This window comes from Cyprinus carpio, chromosome B1 (assembly GCF_018340385.1).
Source record: "Cyprinus carpio isolate SPL01 chromosome B1, ASM1834038v1, whole genome shotgun sequence".
In the NCBI taxonomy this organism is placed as follows: Eukaryota; Metazoa; Chordata; class Actinopteri; order Cypriniformes; family Cyprinidae; genus Cyprinus; species Cyprinus carpio.
Window position 1 is genome coordinate 35,591,063 of NC_056597.1, and position 5,868 is coordinate 35,596,930.

Sequence of the window (5,868 nt, forward strand, 5' to 3'; positions counted from 1 at the left end):
ATTACAAAAGGCCACACATGGAAGTAAATTTTACAAATAAACATTTAATTAAAAAAAAAATAAATAAATAAAAATAGTAATACAATAATTAATTTAAAAAAAAACATTCCAAGACTTAAGAGGAAAATATTAATGGTACCACAGTCCAATTTAAGACACTCCTTTCTCCATTTCCTTTTTATCTCCAACTCAATATAAGGTAACACTCCACACCATTCGAGATTCAAGATTTTATTTGTCATGTACAAGTTATATGACAAGCATACTCTTTTTAGACTGTGCAAAAAATAAGAGAAAATTAAATACAAATAATAAAATATAAAAAAAAATAAAAATAATAAAAAATAAAAAAAAAATAAGAAGAAAAAATATGGAGATAATTAAAAACAAATAAAGAAATATACACAATATATTAAACTAATACACAGACGATTTGTAGAGATGCTACAAAAAAAAAAAAAAAAAATTGCTACACAGATGATGTGCAGAGATGTAGCTCGTCTTGTCTGCCCTTCCCAGCATAACCTGGTAGATACACAAGAAGCACATTAAGTATATATACTTCTGCCATTAAAGTAATAGCTGACCCAAAAATTAAAATGGTCTCTTCATTTACTTCCCTCATGCCATCCTAGATGTATATGACTTTATTTATCATGTTAAAACAGACACAAAAGTTTCAAGAACAATTTCTTAGCTCTGTAGGTCCATGCCATGCAACTGAATTGTGACTAGAACTTTTAAACCCAAAGAGATGGCATGAGGCCAAATAAATGATACTTTTTATTTTTTAATGATGTGTTCCTTTTAAATGTCACAACTAGACTATAAGCTAGAGTTTATCTACCACCAAAATGTGAAAATATAAATTTTTTCATAAAAAAATGTAAATATGAAGCAGCAACTGTTTTGATAAATGTTTCTTGAGTATCAAATCAAAATATTAGAATGATATCTGAAGGATCATGTGACACTGAAGATAAGCTGAAAATTCAGCTTTGACATTACAAAAGTAAATTACATTAACATATATAAATAGAAAAGAGTTACTGTAAAATAATATTATAATTTTCAATATTACTGTTTCTACTGCATTTCTGAACAAATAAATGAAGGCTTGGTGCATCAGACTTTAAAATCATTACAAAATCTGTTCAACCCCAAACTGTCCTGTTGAACAGATATTTAAGGAACCTGAGGTTTTAATAGGGCTTCCGGTTGGGTGAACGCTGGCGCGATTTGGTTGCCGCTGCTCTCCGGTGTGTTTTTATTTTAAATATTTTATTCCATAACACTCTCTATCTCTGCAGACTGCAATCGACTGACACGATGTGGATTTACCATCTTTTCTCACGTGTCACCATTGTCTGGATTGTTTTATCGTCATTGCTTCATCCAACGACCTTGCTGTTTCTGTATACAGCGACTGAACTTTACCGGCTGCGGTGCTACTCTGCTGAGCCTCCGCCTTCACTCTACCCCGACCAGGATATTGTTCATAGTCCCCATCCCAAATACATCCATCGCGGGTCTCATCGGGGTTTTAGGTACGATGACTCGAAGGATATAAGATCATTCTGGACCTCGACTCCTCGAGCAGCAAGGAAAACTCGGCGGACTATTGACCAGAGCGCGCTAACTAGCGTATCCAGATCGACCAGCTCTTCATTCGGTGGAAATGAGCTCAAAGTCGGACTCCTCAACATCCGTTCACTTTCCAACAAGGGTCTTCTTATCAGCGACATTATTTACAATAGTAAGTTTGATTTCTTCTGCTTGGTTGAGACCTGGCAGCAGGAGAATGACTTCCTTGAGTTGAATCATGCATGTCCTCCTCGGTTTGTCTACATTTCGCAACCCTCGTATTTCCAGACGCGGGGGAGGCCTCGCGATACTTCACAACTCGATTTATAAAACGTCCCCGCTGTCTGTACAAAACTATGTTTCTTTTGAATCGGCTGCACTACTCATCAGCGGTCCAACACCCACAGTTTTAGCTGTTATTTACCGGCCTCCGAAATATTGCAATACTTTTATAAGTGAATTTTGTGCATTTTTAACCCATTTGTGTACCTTATCACCCAATCTTATTCTCCTGGGTAATTTTAACATTCATATGGATACTGCCAGTAACCTACTCACAAGGGATTTCAATTCTTGCTTAGACAGTTTTGGTCTCCAACAATATGTGAATTTTCCAACTCACTCTAAAGGCCACACTCTGGACCTCATCTGCTGCTCAGGTGTCACACCACGGGACTGTACTGCAGATGTAATACTCATATCTGATCATAAATTGCTTTCCTTTAATGTTGATGTTACACTCTCTAAATCCAAACAACAACGTCTGATGTCATTTCGGAATATAAAAAAGATCGATCCTTCTGTTCTGACTGACACAATTGCTGATTTTCCACCCAGTGACCAGCTCACTTCTCCTGACAATCTGGTCTCCTTTTATAACTTTGAACTACAGCAGCTCCTTGATACACTGTAAAAAGTGATTCTCTATATTTACTCAATAAAATTGTGTCAAAAGATTACAAGCAATATTATTAATTAAATTTAACACATTTTAATTAATTAGAATTAACCATTCAAAATGATTAGAATAACATGAAAAAATTAAGTAAAATTTACACAAAAATATTGATTTCAGTGGACAAAAAACAAACAAACAAACAAACAAACAAACAAAAACCACTATGCTAAAGAATACTATGTTATGCATGCCAGGCCAGTAGTTGACGATCATGAAACATCCTTCGAAAACATTATATGCATGCACACGACGTCAAACTTTTTACAAATTCACATTTTTTGTTGCTTACATAGATATGATACAGGCATCATGCACAAATAGTTGTGTCTTAAGGCCCCCAAAACAGAGTTATTGAAGACACCTAAAGTTCACGAACAGAATCACTGAAGGAGAAAAATCTAAATTTTGGTTACCATTACGATGGTCAGTGTTTGCTTTAGTTGGGCTCTTGACCCTTAAAAGTTTAAACATTTTTTTTCTTGCTGTAGTTGTGATACAGCAGCTAGACAAGCCAAGAAGGAAATGAGATCAGGTGGTGTTATTTGTTTTGACATCATCATTTGGTTTCTGACTTGGGTGTGTCTTGTCAATAACAGGCGCCCTGTGGTTGTGAAATATAAGTTCTGGTATTTACAGCATAATCAGAGAGACTCTTAGAAGCACTTCTGATCAAAACCTTTTTAAAAAGGAAAAGGATCTTTTATTTAGGCACACGGACATCAAGAATCAGCCTGAGAACCTCAACAATGGTGACCATCAAAAAGCATGTTGCACTGCATTCTGGGTTCCACCAATCAAAACTCTTTTATCGTTCCCATCATGCTTTGCAGCATGAATAAATTATGAGCAACAATTCTTTAGTAGCTTGTTTTGCGATGCTTACAGTTCATCTGTATATGCTGTTTGTCACCATTTTTGAGATTCATACGCTGGTTCTTGATGTCACTGTGTGCCAAAAGAAGGTTCCCCTCACTTTGTTTTAATCAGAATTCTTAAACTCTGGATTATACTGAAAATTCCAGGTCTTTTATTGTTGAATCACAGCGCCGCTATAATGAATGTTAAGTTAACTCCGAGATCAACCTTTCAATGAGCTCAGATATTCAGGCAAAACAAAGATTATGTAAAAGCATAACCAACACCACCTGATCATCTTTTCTCTTAGCTTGTCTAGCTGTTATAACTGATTTACAACAGCAAGACAAAATGTAATATTAAATCATCAAGAGTCAGGAGCCCAACTAAAGCAAACACACCATTATAATGGTAACCAATAATTTACCCTTTTTTCCTTCAGTGATTCTGTTCGTGAACTTTAGGTGTCTTCAATAACTCTGTTTTTGGGGCCTTAAGACACAACCTTTTGAACATGATGCCTGTATCATATCTATATAAGCAACAAAAAATGTGAATTTGTAAAAAGGTTGACGTCATGTGCATGATTATATTGTTTTCAAAGGGTGTTTCATGATCGCCAACTACTGGCCTGGCATGCATAACATAGTATTCTTTAGCATAGTGTTTTTTTGTTTGTTTGTTTGTTTTTTGTCCAATGAAATCAATATTTTTGTGTAAATTTTACTTATTTTTTTCATCTTATTCTACTCATTTTGAATGGTTAATTCTAATTAATTAAAATGTGTTAAATTTAATTAATAATATTGCTTGTAATCTTTTGACACAATTATATTGAGTAAATATAGAGAATCACTTTTTACAGTGTGGTTAATTCTGATTAATTAAAATGTGTTAAATTTAATTCATAATATTGCTTGTAATCTTTTGACACAATTTTATTGAGTAAATATAGAGAATCACTTTTTACAGTGTATGTATCTAGTAAGAAAGACTCATGATCAGCAACCTTTTCATTTTGGGTATGTCATTTGTGTCTCCATGCTGAAAATGGGGGGTGACCGGTAAGGGGTTAAACAACTCAACAAACAGCATCACCAGCTTCATGCATTACTAGCAAGATGGACTTTAGATGTTGATGTTTTAGTTTTGTTATCAATTATGTTTCCATTATCGAGATCAGTGTTTGCTTAAGTTGGGCTCTTGACACTTGACTTTAAAACACTAGAATTTCTTTGTTTGCAGTAACTGTGTGTTTGTTTGCACATGTTTATGACGGCATGAAAAAAAAGGAAAATAACGAGAAAATGTGATTAGGTGTTTATGATTAATAAAGATGTTTTCAACATAAAACAGCTGTCTGAATGATACTAAATTAATTTACTTATTGATCTTATGCTACAAAAAATGCTCAATATCTGATAATATTATCAAATATTATCAGACTATTATATGCAGTGCATTCTGGGAGCACCAATCAAAACTCATCCATGGCTCCCAGCATGCAGTGCTGCATGAATAAATTATGCACCTGGACTGTCTTGGTATTTTATTTTTACTATTTGCTTTCGTTTTGCTATTTTTGTTGTGACTTTTAGTAACGTTTTTGTGATTGTCACAGATGATCTGTGTATCTAAATATGTTGATTGTCACTATTGTTAAAATTCATACACTGATTATTGATGTATGACGATGCAGTGAGACAGGGCAAGCTGCAGCCTGGACTGGAGCAATGACCTTGCTAAAAGCTAGGGGCAAATCAATAAACATTAAAAAGGACATTGAACATTTATGCAGTTTATGAACTGCATAAACATTAAGATGATGGTCAGGCAGTGAAAAAGTGGAGTATATACAGAAAAAAGATTTAAATATCTGTAGTATAGTATCTTCCTTACATGGACCTGCACTAAGTGAAAATTTGAAATCGATTAACAGTGCAAAAATAAATTATGCATATGGCAGTGTGCTTACATATGCTACAATAACCTGCAAGTGGTGCATGTTCTGCTTTAAATGTCCAGTTTAGGGATGTGTCAGGTATGCTTAAAACACAAATTTTACTGATTGTCATTTTCCAGCAAATAAAGATTACAATATATTGTTACTACAATATCCTGTGTGATTATGTTGATAGAGATAAATCAATGGATTAAAAACAATGTAACTTACACAGTCATTTCCTTTTATATTTCTCTGGAAAGGGTACTTCACAACCAGTGTGTTGGCAACTTGAATATACTCTGCATTAGTTGGACACCTAGCAGAAAGGTAGAAACAAACTCGAAATTAGTTTTTTTGATTTTGTCTAATCGTCTTCATAGATTGTGAATTGATCTTAGTTCAGTTGTAATAGCAGAGGTGGAAATAATTATTTTACCTACAGGAGTACGATTGCACATCTAAGGACCCCTCTGTCAAGCTCCTGAAGTTTGCAGACGACACCACACTTATCGGCCTCATTCAGGAT

The 5,868-nt window shown here is 34.4% G+C and overlaps 1 pseudogene; it reads left to right on the forward strand.

Annotated features, from left to right (window-relative positions):
* The first annotated feature begins 1,253 nt into the window (after window positions 1-1,253).
* On the forward strand, window positions 1,254-2,497 carry LOC122135811 (annotated as a pseudogene).
* The last annotated feature ends 3,371 nt before the right edge of the window (window positions 2,498-5,868 follow it).